The sequence below is a fragment of the Solanum dulcamara genome, chromosome 1 (assembly GCF_947179165.1).
Source record: "Solanum dulcamara chromosome 1, daSolDulc1.2, whole genome shotgun sequence".
Taxonomy (NCBI): Eukaryota; Viridiplantae; Streptophyta; class Magnoliopsida; order Solanales; family Solanaceae; genus Solanum; species Solanum dulcamara.
The window spans coordinates 55,658,825-55,685,504 of record NC_077237.1 but is presented as its reverse complement, the minus strand read 5'-3'; the positions used below and the strand labels follow the sequence as shown (position 1 = coordinate 55,685,504).

The 26,680-nt window shown below is 37.4% G+C and overlaps 1 long non-coding RNA gene across 1 annotated transcript in view; it reads left to right on the top strand.

Annotated features, from left to right (window-relative positions):
• Positions 1-24,632, top strand: part of LOC129888139 (uncharacterized) — a 41,932-nt gene extending 17,300 nt beyond the window's left edge. Inside the window, exon 4 of the long non-coding RNA XR_008766579.1 lies at positions 23,972-24,632. This is a non-coding gene — a long non-coding RNA (uncharacterized LOC129888139). The remainder of the gene's footprint in view (positions 1-23,971) is intronic.
• The last annotated feature ends 2,048 nt before the right edge of the window (positions 24,633-26,680 follow it).

Genomic DNA, 26,680 nt, shown 5'->3' with positions numbered 1-26,680 from the left:
TTCCCTTCTGGCATTATGATACAATGTCGGTAAAATATATGTGTTAGTACATGAAATAAACTAAGTATGTGAGAAGTATGCATGATAATCATGGTACATAATCAATATGTAACATGGGATGCAAGACCAATATCTTAAAACATGAGTAAAACCATGAAAACATTAAAACATTTAACTCATTAGTCAATGAATCAAAACACCATCATCATGAGAACTTTATAATTGTTCTTTAACTGGTGTGGGATAGGACCTTAACCGATACTGAAGACCATGTGAGCTACTACATGGAATCTGATGACTCTCATATCTAGACGGGGAAGACTACCTTACCAGGGTAGACTTTGTTATGGTATTCTCTTTAACTTTGCTATATGTGGATCAACTAGCTTCATCATATTAGCATCTTTAAACTTATGCGGGCAATGTAGTTGGGGACTAAAGGTTGCAACTAGGATTTTCTTGGGAAACTGCAACGAATATCAGACCAAACCCCAACTTAAAGTGCTCTCGGTGCCAAGTCATTTTTCCTACAGAACTTTCATGAAAACATAATCATTAACATTATTAGGAAAGATAATAGTAGATATCAATCCATATTTATAAAATAACATAAGAATAGCTCATCTATTAGCGTCAACATGAATATGGGAGGAATTTGCCATCACAACCATTAACTTTTTTCACATGATTATGCAAGCATTGTCTGTATTATACTATAACTTCTTTGCTTATAACGTCATTAAAACATCATTCATAACTTCTTTACTTATAATATCATTGAAACATTATTCATAAATTCTTTGCTTGATGTATATTTGAACATCATTCTTAAACCTTTCATTGAAATAACTTGAAAAATCATGATCATAACTCATAAATCGTGCTTGAAACTAACATATAGCAGAAGTCCTTGAAATTCATCTTGAAATCATGCAATTTAATGTGAATTATGCATAATAAGGCTAATAGCACTGAAATATATCATAACTAAAAATACCCAATGCAAATCATCAAATTAGGTCTTTTATAAGAAGAAATCATAAGAGATTTTGAGTAAAAACTTTCGGATTCCATGGGTGAAAGGGCCCTACGATGAATTCCATATACCCTGTCCTTTAGAAGCCTTAAATTGTAGAGCATAGAAGCTTGTCCATGAACAAATCCTTAGAATTCACTTGAGCAAGAAGGAGACTTGGAGAGAACACTTTTAGAGAGAAGATATTTTATTAGAGAGTTAGGATGAGAATGAGAGGGTTAGGAGGGCTTCGGGTTGTTAATAGGTTAGAATAAACTCCTAAAAACTATCCATATTCATTAATGAAAACATAGTAAATGACCAAAATACCCCCAACTTAAAACTAAAACAATACCTAGATAGGGGACCCACCACAGTCTATGAACCTCACCCTAGGCCATGGTGGTGATCGTGTTCTTAGACTTGAATTTTGGGAAATAAGTGTTCCAAGGGAGTGAACTTCACGAAAGCCACTACGACACGTAGTAACCACCATGACACATGATAAACACCATGACACATGGTAATAACCACGACACATGGTAATCACTACAACACGTGGTAACCACCACGACACATGGTAACCACCACAATATGTGGTAACCACCACGACACGTGGTGACCACCATAACATAAAAAGGCACCACGACATGTGGTAACTACTATGACACGTGGTGACCACCACGATATATGGTGAACACCACAACATATGGTGGCCATCACAATATGTGGTGCCTTCCTATAGTAGGCACTAAGAATAGGGGCTTGGGGAGTTGGACTTCTCGGACCACACCACCATCCATGGTTCACACCACGAGCTGTGAAGCCTTCCGTGGTCCCTCCTCAACTTTTATCCTTTCAACTGGTGATCTTGATAGACCCTCTCCATGGCTCATAGAGATTACTATGGGTTGTGAAGGTTATCGTAAAGGATCACATAATGCCAAAAGATGGTATTTTTCTTGGAAACTTCTTTTGAACCTCATTTTTAGACTATCCAACTTCTGGGGTCTTACACTTTCTTAAGGTAAAAACCATCGTGTGGTTGAGAAAATATGCATGGGTGTTTTCATGGAGAAGTTTGAGTAGCTATATTTTGAAAGGATGCATGAACTTGCCCAATAATGGAGAGGGTGAGACCTTTCTTAAGGGTAAATTGTAATCTTTTTGAGAGGATATGACCTGATTGATACTATCAAAGTAGCCTTGCAATGTGATTGAAAATGTGAGTACCTCTTAATAATTTGCAAAAGAAATGCATCGAGAATGATTTTCTGACAACCCTTATAATTGTTTTGTGACTCGTGACCCATTGGTAGTATTAGAAGTGATGATTTGTACTCTAGTGAAAGGACGTGAAAATCTAACCATCTTGATTCATTTGCATTTCATGTGTTAAGAGGTTGAAGAATAAATTCTTATATTTTCTTGTACCATCTAGAACTTGCCCAGCAGTCTTTAAATGTGGTCTTAATTATTTTTTATTGGAAAAATGAACTTAGGCCTTCTTTATGAATATTGGAAGTTTGCTTCACCAAAAAAGCCTACTAATACACTAAATATATGTAAGAGCCGGGAAACTTGAAAAGTCCTAAACCAAGGATCAAAGGTGGAAATCTCAAAAAGTTGCAGAAACTAGCACCAGAGGATGACCATGGAAGCCATCACGGGCCATGGTGAGAACCACAGACCGTGGAGAGCAACTATGGTAGGGATTCATAGGTTCATACTTACAGGAAGAAGACCACGAAAAAGTACCACAGACTGTGGTGAGCACCAGGAAATATCCCAAGACAATGGCCACGGACGACTACCACGGACTATGGAGCTATTCATAGACCGTGTAGATGGTCCATCCAGGGGTCCCTTTAGACTGTCATATAGACTTTAAGGTTAATTATTTAGTATGGGAATGGATTTGGAGATGTTTTAAGGTCACAAGAATCCTTAAGAACAAATTTAAGTTCAAAGCTTCCTTACAAATTGAGTTTCAATATAATATTCTACATAAGTCAACTTTAAGAGATCATATATCCTTGAATATATCAGATCAAGTGTCCCATCACCTACCAAATCAAAGGTGTTTGAATCCTCTTTCTAATACCACCGAGTTTGCCTCATTTGGACTTCAGAGTAAAATGTTATGGCCATTTTAGTGAAGCTGCTCAGACAGTTGAGGACTATGGACTGTGGTGGACTTCCATGAAACGCAATACGATCCATAGTGGCTGTCCGTGAAGGTTACTTTTTCAACCAGTTCAAGCTGTGGGATCACTGGTGAGCACCACGACCCGTGAAACTGTTCCGTGAATCTCAATATGATCCGTAATGGCCATCTGTGAAGAAGGTTCAAAGACGTCTCTGCAACACTTTCAGAAATATTTTTTCGAGTCTTTTATCACATGACCCAGCCACAATTTGTAGTGGGCATCATGAACTGTGAAGGTCCTTTGTGAAGCCAGTTCCGTCCAGATCTTTAAATGGGTATTTTATTCTTTTCCTATGTTTTAACTCAAAGTGAGGTTGTTTTGAAGGCAAAATCCACCTATCTAAAAGACGCCAAAGTCTTCCTACACTCATTTACTCTCACTCAAAATTCTAAGACCCAAACCCTAACCTCTCAAGTTCCTCTCAAGCTTTCTTCCTACATCTCCAAGAAAGATTCTAGGGTTTCACTCCAAGAAGATCAAACCTCTATTTCTTTTCAATTTTTTTCATTATAGAGTCAACTCCTCAAGTTATGTGGGGATCCATGGAGCCCAAATATTTTCTCAAACTAGCTTTTCCATTTTTAAATGATGAAATCTTATGGAATTTTACATGAGGATCCCAAATGCATAGTTCATGATATATTTGAAGTTTATTTATTTATATTGATATTTATATTGACTATCAATTTCATGAATTGAATGGGTTGCTAAGGTTCTTATATGAATGTTTGAAAGGTAGTTTTAAAGTGCCTATGGTGGGTTATTTTAAAGTCCTATGGTTTTATACGTTTACATCACTCTCATGCATACAAGTATTCTTTAAATGTATTTGAAGTTCTTTATGAAATGAACCCACCTAGTTTCTTATGATGAAGTAAAGTTGAAATGAAGTTTGACTGTAGTGAATGTTATGAGGTAAATGCTTATGAATGGAAGTCTTTATGAAATGATTGATTGATGAAGGGTTTCTTAGACAAAGTAATGTTTCAATGGAAAAGGACAATTCTCACATTGAATCAAATGAAAGATTTTAATAAGATATTCCTTCGATTGATATTTTAATGTTAAAGTTATATAATACTTATGCTATATTTGTCACGACCCAACCTCATAGGCCGGGACTAGGGTCCGACCTGGACCCCCTTATGTATATCTATCAGCTACACTAAAGTTGAACCGTGTGTGACGTGATACTATACACAAAAACCTAAATAGTTTACAACTTATTCATGTACATGTAACCTCCTTCATTCGTATCATATCATGAAAGGGCACGCGAGCCGATGAGGCTGCCATAACATAAAAGCATTTACAATACACCATATAGGTACAATCGAAACAAACTCATAAACAACCCACATCCATATGTCTACAGACCTCTAGAAATAGTAATAGCAATATATGGCAGGATAGGGCCCCCGCCGTACCCCTGAATATATAAATATATACATATTACTTGACTAGTACCAAAAGTTAGGCTCTGGAACAATGGAGCGCTCCCAATATCGCTGAGTAGAAACCCTAAGCTGGTGGATCCCCAATATGAACATCTATACCTGTGGGCATGAAACACAGACCCCCGGAGAGTGGGGGGTCAGTGCGATATATGTACTGAGTATATAAAGGATAACAACACATAACTGAGACCATAACTGCAATAGGGATGCAGGGGACAAGTATAACAATTAACAAATTACTGTACCTGCACCTTAGGACACGTAATCATATACATCATCATATACTGTGTCCGTCCCTCTTGCAAACTTGGTGTCATAATTATTTCATCATATTCACATGTCATCATATCATCATGTATTTTACTTCATCATATCATTGTATACGACATTATATCATCGTATACGGTATAATCTTATCATGTATGTCACCGTATTACATTAGGTTCGTTATGGGGCTCGGGGTCACAAATGTATCACTCTATTTTCATATGCATGCTTACATAAAGAATCCGTCCCTTTAGTGAGGGACTCAGTGAATGGAGTAGTGTACGTCTATAGCATACCATCATAATATACATACCATACCCGATCCTCTAGGGAGGGACTCGGTGTTCCTTCCTTATTTCACCACATATACTATCATATTACAGCCGGCCCGGGACTCAGTGAATAATCATATCGTCATAACATATAACATATATCACACCTCAGATATCGAATTATCTCCTAATGTGTGAAACTATACACATTCGGCCTGGGACGTGGTGAAAGAAGTAGTAAAGCTGCGCCCGACATAATATCCAGCCTATCATGGGACATGAATAAAGAAGGGTTACAACATGCACGAGTAGAGCAGTGAGAAACTATATGGAACTAAGTCACCCTTTGAGACTCAATGAAACAGTCAAGTGAACCATCACCTGAAGACCAGAGTAGTAGTCATTTTAAATACCTTCTAAACACCGTTCGAGATCATATTAGCTGGAGTTTCAGGAATCGTAGACGTGTATCAAGATGAGGTTAAAACGTTTATGGAGATAGAGACGTTTATCATCGTAGAGACCTTAGGAATAGGAGCTGATGCATTCAATTATCATTCATCAGATAGGAGACTCGAGGGTAGTAGTTCAACTACTTAAGCATTCTAATATCAAGTAATGAATAGAAGTCATAAGTTATACCCGGATCTTATAACTAGAACTACCTCCACCTTATATCATATGTCATTACATTTATACTTAAGACATATTAAAAGGAAAAACAGACTGACTTTACATATACTACTGTTCATGATCTAACAGCCTGGAAAGACAATAACTCAACTATTACAGGAGTCTTAACATCACAAAGTGAATACAGTTTATGAATTACATTTGGAGTTTTATGAGTGGAATTATCTTCGCCTTTCATATATAAACCATTCATAACCTATACCTAAGACATGCCAAAAGAAAAGAAGAGTAGCTCTACATACCTCTTACGGGTTATTCTTTATCCCAGTCACCTCGTCGTCCCATGAACCTAGGTAACATGAAAGAAATACGAGTATCAACATCCTTAGATATTTCATCGTCTTTTATTACTTACGGGTATTCATAAAACCAATTCCTCACTCGCATTCTCGACTAGTTCTTTAACTAGTTAAGGCGTTAATGGAAATCGGACAACACCTCTCCTATAATGTGCCCTATCCAAATTCCCAATCACGTCGCTAATACCTACATATAACCAAAAACATAAACATCAGATCATATATATATAAAACATGGAAATATTATACATTACAACCTCCGAACGACTCACTTGAAATTACAATATCCCAAAATAGAGTTTCTAGTTTCTATTTTGAGAAACCTTTAACTGTACGAAGCAGGGAGGGGGGGTCATGTGGATACAACCAGATGCTCCCCCACCTATTTTAGGACACATTTATGCCCTGAAACACACACCACACAACCAGCAGTAGCCTCCACACACACAACACCTCATTTCGACTACAATTTAACTACGACGACTTCAATTTCAATTGTTTCTATCATCGAGCATTACCAAGACTTTATTTATAATTACAGAAGTATAAAATGTATATATTACACTACATAAAAAACCCATAAACTTTAAATTAGAAGGGAAGACCTTACCTTTCCCTAAATTGGCCAAAACTAGCCAAAATTGCGCCCCGGAAACCTTTAGTCGCGCTGAAACTGTGTGGACTGTTTACTGTCTGTTTTGGCTGCACAAAGCCATCATTTTATACTTCTAATACCTCCATATCATAGTGGTATACTATAGATAATTAATTTATGGAGCAAAATTGGGACTTACCTTATTTTCTCCCTTTGGCCGCCCCCTTATTCTCTCTTAAACTAGGGTTTGTTCTTGACTTTGTTGCTTCTTATTTTGGATATAAGCTGAAGTTAAAGTCATAGTATACATATATATATGTGGTCCGAGAGGTGACACGTGTCATCCCCTAAGGGGGACATGTGTCCAGCCCCTATTGGGCCACTATATCCATGCATTAAAGGAGGGGTTGCCACATGGCAGTGGGGCCCACCTCTCCAAGCAGGTGGATCACCTGCTTGCTTGAGGTGCTGCCACATGTCACTCCCTCATTGGATTCCATGTGTCTTTTTTTTCTTCCTCATGGGTTTGTAATCTTGTCTTATTTGAAGAGCCTATGTAATCCATGCTACGTAAGCTTGGTATGTCCTCAAGTAGCTCAGGTATATAAGACTTCTAATTACGTAGGTATATCGAGTCCTACGACTCATTACTTGGCCTTCAATTCCTTCCGAATTTTTATGACTCTATTTCCAACCTTCCCTACTATGGGGTATCACATTCTCCCTTCCTTAGAGTCGTTTGATAGTGTCGTAGCTTATCTGACTCACATGATAATGTCTAAGAAACTTAAGAGTACATTTTGAGGTCGAGAGTGTGGGGTGTAACATCCTTCCCCCCTTAGAACATTCATCCCCGAATGTTGAATAAAACTTCCCTTAAGACTTTATACAAACTGTAGGGAGATTTCTTTTTATTGCGATAATATACATTTTCATCCAAGTAATTAATATACGAGTTCTAGGAGTGAGGATTACCTGTAGACATCGGGAATAGGTACGGATACCTGTGTTTCATATCCTCTTCAGCTTCTCAGGTCATTTCTTCATGATTCTTATTCTGCCACAACACCTTGACAGAAGCTACGTCCTTAGTTCGCAACCTGTTAATCTGCCAATCCAAGATGGCAATAGGTTGCCCCTCGTAGGATAAATTTCCTTTCATGTGGACTTCACCTACGAAGAATATTTTGGGAGGGTCGCTTATATATTCACGGAGCATTGATCTATGAAAACGGAATGTATTATTTCAAATCGGACGGTAGGTCCAACCCATAGGCAACTTTATCTATTCTATGAATGACCTGAGAAGGACCAATGGGTTGATTATGTCATCTTATCTACCATAACCCATATGAACTTATACTTTCGTAGAGTGCGAGGTCATCCTGCACTATAACCTACATTAATTGCCTTCTATTTCCGAGTCGGGATTCCCATCCCCCGTAATAGGCTATCAAGCCTCTGATGCTCCACTTCGTTTAAGCTATTATACAACTCCTTTTTATCCAACTTGTAACACTATAGGTATGCTATCCTGCGCTTTTACTCAGATCTTCTTTCCAGTTTTATTACTATACATTATATTGTAATTCTTACACGAACATTTGTAGGTACTTAGAGCAATTTAGAAAATGCCTTAGCATTGCTATACTAGCGGCTTACCTCTTTCAGTCGAGGTCAGGGCTCCACTATGGCTTTTGTCCTTAATATCGATTATATCTTAATAGTTCTACCTTGAATCATGTTACACTTTTCATTAATAGATTCTACAGTTGGCAATCACAGTGTTGTTACTGATTTCTTTTTATTGAGTAATCACTTGATCTTACTCTTAGCATGCCAATGCTCGTAGGCTGCACAATATTTTTTATGCCATTTGCACGAGGTGCGTTCCATTTCATTTATAGTTTTCCTGCTCTTGGCTTACTCTGTTCAATATGTGTCATTGTACTAACACGCACTTACAGACTCTTTTTTCATACTTGTTTCGTTTTCTTTATCACTTCCCAAGGGACTGCCTATCCCAGTGCTACTCTCACCCAAGTATGCTTAACTTCGGAGTTTTGACGAGATATGATGCGTTAGTGCGGGTATGATCGCGTCCATCCCTTATGGGGTCTCATTTGAAGTTTAAGCGTTCCCAATTACATACGATAGCATCAATTGATTTTCTCTTACACTTGTACTTCTCTTGTCCACTCCCCCCCTTTTAGGGTGTACCCATGTTATCTTCCATTTATTTTCAGCTATTCACATGCGAATGATTCTATTCCAACATATTTAACGTGCTGCACCATATCTACATCTCCTGTTAAATCATCCATACGTTAGGTTGCCCTTATAAGAAATTCTAGCACAACCATATGGTGCTTTAGTATTCATAATATATCGTATAAAATCCTATCTGATGGTTGATACTCAAGTAATATCCATAATGTAGTAGTGCATTCAAAGCCACATTCCATTCATCCCAATCAGTAATTAGCTCGTGCTCATAATTGGTTCTAATTCTCCACTCGGAAGTACTTATACTTTGATGATCCATGTTTCAAGCTCCATCATTATACTAGCCTTATTCCAGTGGACACCACTTATTCTTCTAATAACCTCATAATACAGCAGTTGTTCTGCAAATTGACCTTCCCTCTCCTTGCAGGATCTCAATAATCTTCAAGGTGGAGTCACGTATACATAATACTTCTTTATCCTCCTGAGCTTTCATCTTTTTCATGTGCTTAAGGCTCACTTCTAATCCTACTTAAAACCATTTCAACTTTGTTATAGTAGTGGCCTTGTCTTATCACCTTTTCATCATACTGTACCTTTAGTTCGTAACTGTCTATTTCCCTTTTTGTTCAATACTTATACTTAATTAATCACATCTATCTTGAGTGCCTCTATTAGAACTTCTCTATTATTTCTCCAACTCATATCCATTTTTTGTTGTGCGCAAGGGATTCCATATTACTCTTTATTTTCTTACACTAGCTATCCTTTTCGTCGTCACATAACCTTTATTCGAAACTTTCCTTATAGAACTTGATACATCTTCCTGATTTGTTCCATAGCTTGCTTTTCCTTTTCACACCTATCTTTACATTCCATTCACATGAACCACATCATACCTTTTAGTTATTTTCTTACTAAGCTTTACTTATTCTCATAACGTTTTTTGTTATATTCACCGGGTATCCTGTTCGCATTCAGTCCCATAGTATAACACTGCTTGACCTTCTTCACAATTCTTATTATGGGCTACTTACCCTTCTTAGTTAGTCTTATCCTTAATGTTTCATAAGCTATCTTATTAACACTTCACTTCTATCATAATCCATTTTCCCCTTGCACTCTTGTCGTAATCATATCGTTACTTATTTCAACTATAACTCATCACAGTTTATCCGTATGTATCAATTCAGGCGATGCCTTACTATATCGTTTTATCCCGATCTATCAATCTTCTCTAAATCATCTTCTTTGGCTTATAGGTCTTTTCTGACTTCATTCTACTATACCAGTATCGACCTCCTAGTTCTATTGCCAATAATTCAGCAATTAACTCATTTATTGAGGTCAGACATACTTATTTAGTTAAATCTCATCATTGTTGTGAGCACAACCTTTCAAGACATACTACAGCCCTATATCTCATTCTCTTCTTATTTCTAGGAAAATTTGGGCAGAGTTTCCTCTGTATTTCTTACTATCTCAACACCTGCATGGAGAAGATACCAATAATGCCTCATAGGGCACACATATATATGTTCGTATCGTATTATATCATAGCCACACAGGGCACCCACAATTAACAATATGGAAAGGGACTTACCTCGTACGTCCACTTGAACTGCACCTGTTACACTTTTCCTATTTACCTTTCCTTTCATTCTTCAACTTTATATGTCAATTGCATTTCAATACCTTACCTGATATTTGTCTTTCGTGCCTTTGCTTACCTGCATGCTTTGTAACTTCCAGTATTGTCAGTTACTTTCTTCTATCAATATTGTCCTTCTGCTGAAATTACAAGTTAGTATGAGGAAATTCATTCACTATGACCCGGCTCTATCGCATGATCTTAAATATGAAAGAAAGGTAACATCTTAAATATCCTATAGCCTCCTATCTATAGATGTGGTGCACAACACACCAATAGGCAAGACTCTACTAGACAGGGTCTATAGACAATCCAAGGACGAACTGCTCTGATACCACTTCTATCATGACCCAACTCTGTAGGCCTTGACTAGGGTCCGACCTGGACCCCCTTATGCGTATCTATCGGCTACACTTAAGTTAAACCGTGTGTGATGTGATACTATACACAAAAACCTCAATAGTTTATAACTTATTCATGTATATATATCCTCTTTCATTCGTATCATATCATGAAAGGGCACGCGAGCCGACGAGGCTGCCATAACATAAAAATATTTACAATATGCCGTATAGGCACAGTCGAAACAAACTCATAAACAACCCACATCTATATGTCTACAGACCTCTAGGAATAGTAACAGTAACGTATGGTGGGATAAGTCCCCCGATGTACCCCTGAATATATAAATATATACATATTACATGACCAGTACCAAAAGTTAGGCTCCGGAACAATGGAGTGCTCCCAACATCACTGAGTAGAAACCCTAAGCTAGTGGATCCCCAATATGAACATCTGTACCTGCGGGCATGAAACATAGCCTTTCGGATAGCAGAGGGTCATTACGATATATGTACTGAGTATATAAAGCATAACAACACATAACTGAGATCAAACTGCAATAGGGATGCATGGGACAAGTATAACAATTAATACCTACACCTTAGGACACGTAATCATATACTGTGCCCAGCCCTCTTGCGAACTTGGTGTCATAATCATTTCTTCATATTCACATATCATCATATCATCATGTATTTTACTTTATCATATCATCGTATACGACATCATATCATCGTATATGGTATAATTTTATCGTGTATGTCACCGTATTACATCCGGTTTATTTTGGGGCTCGGGTTCACAAACGTATCACTCTATTTTCATATGCATGCTTACATAAAGTATTCGGTCCTTTAGTGAGGGACTCGGTGAATAGAGTAGTGTACTTCTATAGTGTACCATCGTAATATACATACCGTACCCAGCCTGCTAGTGAGGGACTCAATTTTCCTTCCTTATTTTGCCACATACACTATCATATTACAGCCGGCCTGGGAATTGGTGAATAATCGTATCGTCATAACATATAACATTTATCACACCTCAGGTATGGAATCATCTCCTCGTGTGTGAAATTGTACACATCCAACCCGGGATGCGGTGAAAGAAGTAGTAAAGCTGCGCCCAACATAATATCCATCCCATCATGGGACACGAAGAAAGAAGGATTACAGCATGCACGAGTAGAGCAGTGAGAAACTATATGCAACTAAGTCACCCTTTGAGACTCAATGAAACAGTCAAGTGAACTGTCACCTAAAGACCAGAATAATAGTCATTTTAAATACCTTCTAAACACCATTCGAGATAATATTAGCTGGAGTTTCAGGAATCATAGACGTGTATTAAGACAAGTTTAAACAGTTTATGGAGATAGAGACGTTTATCATCGTAGAGACCTTAGGAATACGAGCTGATGCATTCAATTATCATTCATCAGATAGGAGACTTGAGGGTAGTTGTTCAACTACTTAAGCATTCTAATATCAAGTAATGAATACAAGTCATAAGTTATACCCGGATCTTATAAATAGAACTACCTCCACCTTATATCATATGCCATTACATTTATACTTAAGATATTTCAAAAGAAAGAACAGACAGACTTTACATATACTACTGTTCATGATCTAACAGCCTGGAAAGACAATAACTCAACTATTACAGAAGTCTTAACATCACAAAGTGAATACAGTTTATGAATTACATTTGGAGTTTCATGAGTGGAATTATCTCCGCCTTTCATATACAAACCATTCATAACCTATACCTAAGACATGCCAAAAGAAAAGAAGAGTAGCTCTACATACCTCTTATGGGTTATTCTTTATCCCGGTCGCCTCGTCGTCCCATGAACCTAGGTAATATGAAAGAAATAGGAGTATCAACATCCTTATATATTTTAGCTTCTTACATTACTTATGGGTATTCATAAAACCCATTTCCTCGCTCGCCTTCTCGACTAGTTCTTTAACTAGTTAAGGCGTTAATGGAAATTGGACAGCACCTCTCCTATAATATGCCCTATCCGAATTCCCAATCACGTCCCTAATACCTATAGCTAACCAAAAAAATAACCATCAGATCATATATATATAAAACATGGCAAAATTATACATTACAACCTCCCAACGACTCGCTTGAAATTATGATATCCCAAAATAGGATTTCTAGTTTCTATTTTGCGAAACCTTTAACCGTACGAAGAAGGGGAGTCGTGTGGATACAAAAAGAAGCTCCCCCACATCCTTTAGGACACATTTAGGCACTGTAACACACACCACATAACCAGCAGCAGCCTCCACACACACAATGCCTCATTTCGACTACAATTTAACTACGACGACTTCAATTTCGATTGTTTCTATCATCGAGCATTACCAAGACTTTATTTATACTTAAATCAGTATAAAAGGTTTATAATATACTACATAAAAACCCCATAAACTTCAAATTAGAAGGAAAGACCTTACCTTTCCCTAAATTGGCCAAAACTAGCCAAAATTGCGCCCCGGAAACCTTTAGTTGCGCTGAAACTGTGTGGACTGTTTGCTGTCCATTTTGGCTGCACCAAGCCATGATTTTATACTTCTAATACCTCCATATCATCGTGGTATACTCTAGATAATTAATTTACAGAGCAAAATCGGGACTTACCTTATTTTCTCCCTTTGGCCGCCCTCTTTTTCTCTCTTAAACTAGGGTTTGTTCTTGACTTTGTTGCTGCTGATTTTGGATATAAGCTGAAGTTACAGTCATAGTATATATACATATATGTGGTCCCAACAGGTGACACATGTCATCCCCTAAGGGGGACATGTGTCCAACCCCTATTGGGCCACCTTATCCATGCATTGAAAGAGGGGCTGCCACATGGCAGTGGGGCCCACCTCCCCAAGCAGGTGGGTCACCTGCTTGCTTAAGGTGCTGCCATGTTTCACTCTCTCATTGGATGCCATGTGTCTTTTTTTTCTTCCTCGTTGGTTCATAATCTCGTCTTATTTTAAGAGCCTATGTAATCCATGTTACGTAAGCTTGGTATGTCCTCAAGTAGCTCAAGTATGTAAGACTTCTAAGTTAGTAGCTTACGTAGGTACATCGAGTCCTATGACTCATTACTTGGCCTCCAATTCCTTCCAGATTCTTATGACTCTATTTCCAACCTTCCCACTATGGGGTATCACATTCTTCCTTTCTTAGAGTCATTTGATAGTGTCGTAGCTTCTCCGGCTCACATGATAATATCTAAGGAACTTAAGAAGACATTCCGAGCTCAAGAGTGTGGGGTGTAACAATATTAATGTATAAATGTTATTTCGTGGGACTTGACCTAACAGAATATAACATATAAATGGAGGCTCAACTGAGGGGGTTCTTAAGTAAAGTCTCATGTTGCATTAACTATGTTCCACTGTAGGGGCCCTTTTCGGCTAGTTTAGGCTATTGGATCCATGATTAGCCATTAAAATTAAAGTTAAATAATTTTTAAAGTTGATCAGAGTTCTACCTAGTAAGTAGTCTCTCCATGCCAAAGTAGGGGGATATGTTGGATTTTATGTAATATCTCACATGGTTTTAAATGTCGGTTATGGTCGCTTCCCCATAAAATGAAGGTTTTTAAGGATTCACATGATGATTTCTCATGCATACATTCACGTATGCCTATTGCCCATACTTGTCTCTCTCTCTCTTATGTTTTTCATTGTATTGCATACTCATATACTTAGTACATTTAAAGTACTAAAGCATACTTTTTCCTACATGATATAACCATGTAGGGACCGGCATTGTTCCACACTCTCCTCCCCATGGCTAAGTTGAGCATTAAAGGCTACCACTTTATTGAGTTCCCATGTTCCGAGAATAAAATTCCTATCTTATCTAGTTTATGTTATATTTAGACAATTAAATTACATTTGGTATTTTTCACTTAATCCTGATGGGTGAGCTAGGGAATGTCTTAGCCCTCGCCAAATCTTAATGTAGAAGGTATTGTTGGACATAGTAAAGGATGTTATCTTGTCTTTGACTCTTATTAATGTGAAGCTCCTTAGTCCTTTATCCCTTATGTTTCCTCTATATTTGTTCATCATTACCAATGAAATACTTAATAAATGCTAAGAGGCTTGGGTGAGGTACCTCTGGGTGTCTCACTCGCCATGTCATATCTAGGCCATGCTTGGGTCGTGTCAAACTTGGTATGAAAGCCAGTTTTGAAATGGTCCTTAGAGTCCAACATACCACGTCAAATATGGTCTTGTTCATGGTTGTGAAATGCGCCACAACTATGAATAAACGACTATGGGATGTTTAGGAAGGCCTTCACTTCTTTTAATTCATCTCGTGCCCTAGAGTGTCATAAGTTTTCCTCTAACTAACAACCGCTTTTGTTTCTTTTGATAATGCCTTATGGAAGAGCACCTCCAAAATAAAGGGTTGACGATGAGGATCAAGCACCTCTGGTTCCGAATATCCCACATCATGAATAAGGGGTAACTCATGCTGAGTTCTACATCATCGTTGCATTATTGGCTCAAGTTGTAGCCCACCAAATGCATCAAGGTGTCTCTCCTCCTCAAGTGCAAAGTATGGCCTCTCGGCTTTGGGATTTTCAAAGAATGAACCTGCCCGAGTTTGATGGTTATAAGCTAGATGAGGACCCTATGGAGTTTATTGATGAGGTGTACCGGATTGTGGCTATCATGGGTGTACCACCAAATGAAAAGGTCAAACTAGTGACTTACCAACTAAAAGGTATGGCTCGAGTGTGGTATGAGCAATGGATTTTTAAGAGGAGTGAAGAAAAGGGACGATAGAATGGAAGAGTTCAAAAGTGCCATCCTAGACTGTTTCTTCCCGATGGAGCTTAGGGAGGCCAAAATCCAAGAGTTCATAAACCTCCTTCAAGGGAGTATGAGTGTGAGAGAGTATGCCCTCAAGTTCACAAAACTATCAAAGTATGCTTCCTTTATAGTTTCCAACCCCCGGGCAAGGATAAGTAAATTTATTTTCAGTGTCTCAAGCTTGGTTTCTAAGGAATGCAAAATGGCCATTCTAGTCAAGGAGATAGACATCTCCAAGTTAATGACTTATGCCGAATAAATCAAAGACAAAAAGTTGAGGGAGAGGTCTAGAGGGTTCAAAAAAGCTTGAGTAGATGGTAGAGGGTCCAACCCTCAAAGGTCTAGTTATGGTAGCAATGGCAAAGGTCAAGGTGGGCAACAGTTTATAGGAAAAGGTTCCACCAATACTTCTCCTCCTATATTCATCAAGGACAAAGGTCCCAACCAAATGATCCCAAGAGAGAATGTTGGCATCCAAGCTTTTTCCCAATGTAAGAAGTGTGGGAGAAATCACAAAGGAGAGTGTTTGATGGGCTCAAACGCATGCTTCAAATGCGGCAAACCGAGTAACCATGCTAAGGATTATAGAAGTGGTGGTGGTAATAGGCCTCAAGTCTTGTTTCTCATGGCCAAAAATCTCAAGGAGATGGCCAATGCACCAACCGTTTCTATGCTTTAAATGGAAGGCAAGAGGTTGAAAAATCCCCAAATGTTATTACTAGTATGTTGAAGGTCTTTACTTTTGATGTGTATGCATTGATGGATCCAGGTGAAAACCTTTCATTTGTTACTCCATTCTTAGCTAATAGGTTTGATATATTGCCCGAAATATTAGTGGAGCCTTATTTGGTGTCTACCCAGTGGGTGAGTCGGTTGTGGCTAGAAAGGTCTATAGGGGTTGTCCCATGTCCATCTTGCATAGAGTTGTTCCTTGTGATATTATAGAGCTTGACATGGCAGAGTTCGATGTCATCCTTGGGATGGAGTGGTTACATGCATCTTATGCTTCCATAGATTGTAGGACTCATTGAGTCAAATTTTTATTCCCAAATGAGTCTATTCTTGAATGGGAGGGTTGTAATTCAGTGGAGAAGGGTAGATTCATTTCTTGTCTCAAGGCTCAAATATTGATTGCTAAGGATTGTATTTACCAAATAGTAAGAGTTAGGGATGTCGACTCCGAAAGTCCTCCTGTTAAGTCAGTCTCTGTAGTCAATGAGTTTACTTATATATTTTTTGATGACCTTCCCGATGTTCCTCTCGAAAGAGATGTTGATTTTAGTTTTGATCTTCTCTCTAATACCCAACCTATCTCTATCCCTCTTTACTGAATGGCTCCGATAGAATTGAAAGAGTTGAAGGAACAATTAAAGGATTTGTTAGAAAAAGGGTTCATAAGGCCCAGTATTTCGTCATGGGGTGCCCCCATTCTATTTGTAAGAAAAAAGGATGGATCATTTTGAATGTGCATAGACTACAAGAAATTGAATAAGGTAACTATTAAGAATAACTATCCACTTTCTAGGATAGACGATTGTTTGATCAATTGCAATGGGAAAGCCACTTCTCCAAGATCGACCTTTGGTACGGTTATCATGAACTAAGGGTGAGAAAGTGTGACATTCCCAAGATGGCATTCCGAATAAGGTATGGTCACTTTGAGTTTGTGGTAATGAGTTTGGGTTGATGAATGCGCCAGTAGTGTTCATAGACCTAATGAATAAGGTGTTCAAACCCTACCTTGATACTTTTGTTGTGGTATTTATTGATGATATTTTGATCTACTGTCAGAGTGAGGAAGAACATAAGGATCATTGGAGGGTTGTGCTCTAAATATTGAGGAATAGGCAATTATTTGTAGAATTTAGCAAGTGTGAGTTTTTGTTAAAGGAGGTGTCCTTTCTCGGTCACATAGTATCCAACGAGGGGATCAATATGGATCCTAAGAAAATGGAGGTAAGCAAGAATTGGCCTAGACCATTGTCTCCTTCGGACATTAGGAGCTTCTTGGGTCTAGCCGGTTACTATAGAAGATTCATCAAAGGAGTTTCTTCCATCTCGTATCCTATGACAAAGTTGACTCAAAAGAAGGCGAAATGTATATAGACGGATGAATGTGAAAGGAGTTTCCAAACTTTGCAAGATTGACTTACCTCCGCTCATGTTTTGACTCTACCATAAGGATTAAAAGGGTTTGTGGTTTATTTTGATACTTCAAATATTAGTTTAGGTTGTGTCTTAATGCAAAATGGAAAGGTCACAAACTATGCTTCTAGGAAATTAAAAGTGCATGAGCGTAACCACCCTACCTATGATTTGATTTGGCGTTCATGGTTTTTTCTTTGAAAATTTGACGGAACTACCTCTATGGGGTACATATAGATGTGTATACTAATCATAAAAGCCTTCAATAGGTTTTCACTCAAAAGGACCTCAATCTAAGACAAAGAATGTGGCTATAGCTCCTCAAGAACTATGACATAAGTGTGCATTATCATTTGGGTAAAGCCAATGTGGTTTTGGATGCACTTATTAAAGTGTCTATGGGGAGTGTGATGTATTTTAATAATGGAAAGAGGGATTTGGTGAAAGATGTTAAACGGTTGGCTAGATTAGGGGTGAAGTTGTGCGGTACCGATAATGGTGTTATGGTTGTCCAAAATGGGTCCAAATCCTCCTTGGTGGTGGATGTCAAATCAAAATAAGACCTTGACCCAACACTTGTCGAGTTAAAGAAGTTGGTCAACGAAAAAAAGGTAGAGGTCTTTTCATAAGGGGGAGATGGGGTATTATATTATTAAGGTCAGTTACATGTTCCGAATGTAGATGCCCTAAGGAATTTGATCTTGATGGAGGCACATAATTCTGCATACTCCATTCATCCCGATTTGACAAAAATATATCGAGACTTAAAAGAGTTGTACTGGTGGGGTGGCATGAAGAAGGATATAGCAAGGTTTGTGTCCAAATGTCTAAATTATCAATAATTGAATGCCGAACATCAAAGGCTGGGTGGTCTAGCCCAAGATATTGAAATCCCTACTTGGAAATGGAAAGATGTGAATATGGATTTTGGAATGGGTTTGCCTCACACTCAAAAGCGACATGATTCTATTTGGGTGATTGTTGATAGAATGATTCAGTCTGCTCACTTCCTACCGGTTAAGACTTCCTATAGGGCCGAAGATTCTATTGAGTTGCATATTCGGGAGTTGGTGAGATTGTATGGTGTACCATTTTCAATCATTTCAAATCGTGGTACTGAATTAACTTCTCACTTTTGGAGATCATTTCAAAAGGATCTCAGTACTAAAGTAAAGTTAAGCACCACATTCCATCCTCAAACTGATGGGAAAGCTGAAAGGACAATTCAAACCATATAGGATATGGTAAGAGCTTATGTGTTGGAGTTCAAAGAGAGTTGGGATGATTACCTACCACTCATTGAATTTGCTTACAATAATAGTTACCACTTGAGTATTGAGATGGCGCTGTTTGAGGCTTTGTATGGGAGGCTATGTAGATCCATGGTTGGTTGGTTTGAAGTAGGTGAGATGACCTTGTTAGGTCTCGATTTGGTACTTGATGCTTTGGAGAAGGTGAAGATCATTAGAGAAAGGTTGAAGATGGCTCAAAGTCATCAAAAGTCTTATTACGACACTAGAAGAAAGGATCTTGAATTTAATATAGATGATTAGGTATATTTGAAGGTTTCACTCATGAATGGTGTGGTTCAGTTTAGTAAGAAAGAGAAATTGAGCCCTAGGTATGTAGGGATTTATAAAATCCTAAATTGGGTTGTCAAAATTGCGTATGAGTTGGAATTGCCTTCGAAAATGACCATGATTCACCCGGTGTTCGATGTGTCAATGTAGAGAAAATGTGTGGGATACCCTAACTCCATTGTGCCTTTGGAGTTAGTGAATGTTGAGGAGAATTTGACCTATGAAGAAGTCCTGATTGAAAATTTAGACCGGCAAGTCAAAAGGTTGACGAACAAAGAAGTTGCCTCTGTTAAAATCCTTTGGAGGAATCAACAAGTTGAAAGTGCTAAATAGGAAGGGAAGCGGATACGATGAAATGTTATCCTCATCTATTTCATTCTACTCAAGCTGAAGGTAATAAGTCATTCATGTTTAAATGTTTGAGACTCTTATGTTTCAGTTTTCCTAAGTCCTCATGTGCATGTATGTTCATGAAGTTGAATTTTAAAGTTATGTTTTATGTTTAAGTTTAAAGATCTCATGGTTGATGAATTTCAAGTGTTATTGTATTCATGTTGGGTTGCTAGTCCTTGTACCGTGTTCTTTCTATGATAACGGTTCTTATTCGAGGATGAATATTCTCAAGGAGGAGATATTATAAGACCCCAAAAACATGGAAAGTCCTAAACCAAGGATCAAAGGTGGAAATCTCAGAAAGTTGCAGAAACAGGCATAAGTGGTTGTTAATGGAAGACATCACGGGCTGTGGTAGAGATTCATATGTTCAAACTTACTGGGAGAAGACCAACACAAAGGACCATAGACCGTGGTGAGCACCATGGACCATGAAGACCTCTATGGTGAACCCTCCCCACAACCCTCAGGAAATACCCCAAGGCAAGGGACACAGACAACCACCATGAACCGTGGAACTTTTCACAGACCGTGAAGATGGTCCATCCAAGGTCGCTTCAATCTGTCATATGGGATTTCAGGTTAATTCTTTAGTGTAAGCACAAAGTTAATTTGAAAGCTTCCTTACCGATTGAATTTCGATGTAAGATTCTAAATAGGTCAACTTTAAGATATCATATCTCCTTGAATATAGACTCAGGTGTCCCATCACCTACCAAATCAAAGGTCTCTAAATCCTTTTTCCAACTCCATCGAGTTTTCCTCATTTGGAGTTCATAGTAAACGGTATGTCCATTTTAGTGAAGCTGCTCAGACATGTGAGGACTACAGACCATAGTGGACTTCCATGAAACGCAACACGGTCTGTAGTGGATCTATGTGAAGGCCACTTTTTCAACCAGTTCACGCCTTGGGACCACTGGTGAGCACCACAACCCGTGAAGTTCTTCCTTGAATCTCAATACGGTCCGTAATGGCCGTCCATGAAGAAGGTTCAGAGACTTCTCTGCAACACTTTCCTAAATATTTTTTTGAGTCTTTTATCATGGGACCCCATCATAGTCCGTGGTGGGCATCACGAACCGTGAAGGTCCCCCGTGAAGCTAGTTTTAGCCATATCTTTAAAGAGGTATTTTAGTCTTTTCCTGCATTTTAACTCAAAGTGAAGTCGTTTTAAAGGAAAAATCCACCTGTCTAAAAGACCCCAAAGTCTTCCTACATTGATTTACTTTCACTCAAAATTCTAAGACCCAAATCCTAACCTCTCGGGTTCCTCTCGAGCTTTCTTCCTCCATCTCCAAGAAATATTCTAGGGTTTCACTCCAAGAAGATCAAGCCTCCATTTCTTTTCAAGTTTTTCATTAAAGAGTCGACTCCTCAAGGTATGTGGGTTTTCATCCATGGAGCCCAAAGTTTTTTCTCAAACTAGCTTTTTAATTTTTAAATGATGAAATATTATGGGCTTTTACATAAGGATCCCAAATGCATAGTTCATGATATATTTGAAATTTATTTATTTATATTTATATATATATTGACTCTCCAATTCATGAAATGAATGGGTTGCTAGGGTTTTTATATGAAGGTTTGAAATGTAGTTTAAAAGTGCATATGGTGGGTTGTTTTAAAGATGTTTGATTTTATACGTTTACATCACTCTCTTGCATACAAGTATTCTTTAAATGTATTTGAAGGTCTTTATGAAATGAACCTACCTAGTTTTTTTATGATGAAGTAAAGTTGAAATGAAGTTTGACTCCAATGAATGTTATCAAGTAAATGCTTATGAATGGGAGTTTATGAAATGATGATTGCTGAAGGGCTTCTTAGCCAAAGGTTTCAATGTGAAAGGAAAATTCTTGCATTGAATCAAATAAAAGATTTTAATGAGCTATTCCACCGATTAATGTTTTAATGTTAAAGTTATATAATGCTTATGCTATTTTAATATTTAAATGTTATTCCATTGGACTTGATATAGCACCGAATGTAGCATGTTGATGGAGGCTCGACCAAAGGGGTCCTTAAGTAAAGTCTAATGTTGCATTAACTATGTGCCACTGTAGGGGGCCCTTGTTGGCTATTTTAGACTAGTGGATCCACGATTAGGCATTAAAGTTAAAGTTAAAGAATGTTTAAAGTTGATCAGAGTTCTACCTGGAAAATAGTCTCCCCGTGCCAATGTAGGAAGATATGTTGGATTCCATGTAATATCTCATATGATCTTAAATATCGGTTATGGTCGCTTTCCCACAAAATAAAGGTTTTAAGGATTCACATGATGATTCTCATGCATGCATTCACTTATGCATATTGCCCATACATGTCTCTCTCTTATGTTCTTCATTGTGTAGCATAGTCATATACTTAGTACATTCAAAGTACTAACACATACTTTTGCCTACATGATATCACCATGTAGAGACCGACGTTACTCCACACTCTCCTCCCTATGGCTATGTTGAGCCTTGAAGGCTACCACTTTGCTGAGTTCCCATGTTTCGGGAATTGCACTCCTATCTTATCTAACTTATGTCATATTTAGACATTTAAATTAAGTTTGGTATTTTTTACTTAATCTTGAGGGTGAGTTAGGGACATGTCTTAACCTTTGCCAAGTCTTAATTTAGAAGGTATTATTTGACATAGTAAAGGATGTTATGTTGTCTTTGACTCTTATTAATGTGAAGCCCCCTATTCCCTCTCTATATCCCTTATATTTCCGCTAGATTTGTTTATCATTACCAATGGCATGCTTAATGAATGCTAAGAGGGTTGGGTGAGGTACCTTTGGGTGTCTCACTCTCCGTGTCATATCTATGCCCAAGGCATGGGTCATGACAATATATTTCTAGTTGTCCCCTTTTGAGCCTCATACCATTTTTTTGACAACCAAATTACAAGTCTTATCCTTTTTTAAAAAAAATGAATCCTCTCTTGAACTTTTCCCTCTTTAAACTCTAAAATAAATTGAAAACTGACGCTAAATGCCTAAGTTGGGTGTGATAAGAATTCTGAATAGGAAATGCTAAACAAGAAGTGGCTTGAACTGAGCAATAAAAGAATAAGTCAAAGAAAGGTGGATTATGTACTAAAGAATGAAGTTAAAAAGAAAGAAATTGAAAGAATCGTGAAAAATAAAAGGAAATAGAATTCCTCCAAGAATGTAAAGGTGTGCGGGGGGCATATAGTGTATTATAATAAGAAGCCTGTGATTTGAAAATATAGAAATATGGCAACAAGGAAAGTGAAAAATGTGTTTGCAGATTTCAAGGAGGGTGTAGTCACTCACATCCAAATTCTATCCTAACCTTCCCTAAGCCTACATTACAATCTTGATTAAATCCCTTTATGATTCTCGTTAATTGTTTTTGAGTTAATATTGATTGAATATAAGGGCAAGCATATGGTTTGGTACTTGTAAGCATGAGAAGTTCTTTATGAGTATGAGTATTTGTGTATTTGTCCCCCATTTTGTAATTATCATGTGAGTGATTTTGGGACGTTCTATCTTGTGAGTCCATGTGAATTATGATAGCAGTGATGTTGAAACTTCGAAATTGAGAAAAAGGTGCATGAAAATAAACTAGTGAGTGTGAGTCATTTCTTGGGAATGAGTTGTTGTTACTTGATTATTCTAGTTCTAATATAGTGCATTCTTAAAAATGAGTTTTAAAAGAAAGAGGGGGGCGTTAGAAAAGAATTATTGCATGAATGGGCTAATTGTTAGTACCAACCGATGTGATGTTCCTTGTGCTTGATTGTTATATGTGAAAGCAAAATTGTATTAGTGAGTTATGTGCTAGAGAGATGGTCTCCATGTGCTTTGATTATGATTTGATAGAGGGCAAGCAAAGGATTAAGTTGGGGGTGGTGATAAGTGTAGCATTTACAAATTATTTGTAGTTTTGTTTCTTGTGAATTTGTACCTTCTAATTTTCAAAAAAGACTTCTTTTGTTTCAATTATGCATATTTCAGGTGAAGAGCTAAAAAGGAAGAATTAACGTTGAAAGAAACCAAAAAGGAGCTAAAAGAGAAGTGAACTATTAGTCCCTTCGCACTTATGTAAAAGGACCCACACCTGTGAATCCACACCAACAAAAGGAGAGACACACCTACGAAAAAGTACTATTCCATAGGTTTTGTCCCAGTAAAATAGAAGTTGCACCTCTGAATCCGCTTATATGGATAATTTGCCTCTTTTGCGAGAATTAAAATTCAAGGAAACTGCACTCCTGCGAAGTTTGAGGTGCAACGACGATGGTCACACATCTGACCTAGTAACCGCATATGTGCCTAACGGGCAACAATAATGTCTTTTCACTCTTTTGGAAACCCCAATACGAATAAAAAGGCATCCGAATCTTTGGAAAAGATATCAATCACCTATAATTGATAGAGCATTGACATCTATACCTAAAGTTGGGAGGACAGAGCTACCACTGAACTTGAAGAGTGAAGATTGTGAGCTTAAATGTGTAAATCTTAATATCTTGTTTCAACTCTTGATTTTGCTTGAATATTCATAGTTGTAGTGTTTGATTTTCAGATTTTGATATTGTGTTAGAGATAAAAAAAAATTGGATTTTGATTCTTTCTTTCTGCTTTTATAATTAATTGAATATTAGCTAGTTTATAATATGGGTCTTTGATTCTCTCATTATTCTCATTCTTTAATTGATTTCCAAAGGAGTGATCAATCCAAGAACATGCTTGTTTATCTTGATCTTTCTTGAGAAAGATGATTAACTATAGGAAAGATTGATTAGAGCGATTTGATAGTTGGGTAATGGAAAAGAGGTTGGAATATCTAGATCTGGGTCTAACCCTCATCTTATGGATTTGAGCTAGAGAGAGAAATCCTAGTGCTGCTTTATTGGTTGTTTATTTTTCTATACTTGCTAAGTTTGAGAAAATTAGTGTCACGACCCGACCTAGGGACAAGTCGTAACACATTGATTGAAACCCCAAAGGGCTCCAACCAAGCCTCTTATGCATATCATAAGCATACATAAGGTAAAGTAAAAAGCAGAAACATCATAATAGAGTCTAAACCATGAATAGAAATTGAGGAATGTCACATAACAACATAGACTCGAAATATTTGTCCAACTAGATGCCTCTACTCACGAATATTGGTGGGGGCTAAGACATGTCCCTATCTCACCCTCAATATGAAATATAACAAAAGTCTTTGAAATAATAACCAACTCAATGACTAGTCCCCGATAGATGAGGACTCACCATAAACACCGCCGATAGGAAGGCTTAAGTAGCAACGTAGAGGAATATGATCTTCAACCTCAACCCCTACATTATGAGACAATGTAGGCAAAAAGTATGCATTAGTACATTGGAAGTACTAAGTATGTAGGCAATGCAATGCATAGAAAACCATGTTTGTACAAATGACCATTTTAACTAGCATGATAGGAGAAGTAGTAAAAATCATAAGTAGTCTTTAAGAAGGATCAATGCATAATAAATCATAAGAGTATCATATAAAGTAAAAGATAGGATTAGTCATTTAAAACATAAAAAGATCATACATATGTGGGATAGGAACCATAATCGACAATAAGACCATGAGAGTTATACCATGGAATTCCAATGTCACCCCTACATTGGAGGAAAAGGGGAGACTACTTGCCAATGTAGACACCTACATGCCTAAGTGGATCCACTAAGCATTATGTGAACTAGGTACTCACCCCTAGTTCTTAAACTCGGGTACTCACCTCCAAGCCTTGATATTTTGGGTACTCACCTCTTAGAGATTTGGGTATTCGCCTCTAATCCCTTTGTACCTACGGTGACACGTAGTTATGCGATAAGAGACTTTATATAATGACCCCATATTTTGAGTCCCCACCTCAAGTCTACATTCAGTGCTAAGTCAAATCCCATGTAATACATACACAACATAGAAATCATAATGACATATATCATAGTCATGATCATAGGTTTGAAATAATAGAGTAGCTCATTTTTATAACATATGTGCAATGCAGGCATTGTCCTTCTACATTACAAATCATACATACAAAAACATATCATTATTAACATACATAATCATAATTCATGCTTTGAAAATTCGTCACCATAGCTTATACTTGAAATTAGGATAAGACATGAATGCATGATCAATTGATTTAAAAATCATGTCATTAACTTGAAAAAATGCATGATCATAAACTTTATATCAGTCCATACATAATTCATATAGATAATATCATTAGGAAGTATAATTGAAAATACTCATAATTTTCATCATGAACCCTAGAAATCAAAATAGGAGAATTCATGAAAAAACTCTTCAATTATATGCAATAACCATCAATTTATATCAAATTAGACTCATGATCATACTTTGAATTAAAATTTATACAATAGAGATCATAAAATACAATACTTTAATTTGATAGAAAACCTTGAGAAATTAATTGGGCTTCATGGATGAAAGAATCCATGAATCAATACCCACATACCTTAAGTGAGAACACCAATTAATTTGGAAGAACTTGGGAGTTTTGATGGATAGCTTGAGTGAATTTACTTGAAGTCTTCAATGAAGTCCTTGAAGACTTTTCTAGAGAGAGAAATATTTGAGTAGGTGAATTGTCGAAGAATGAATAAAATTAGGGGTTTAAGTTAATTTATAGAGTTGAATTAGGTCCTAAAAATGTC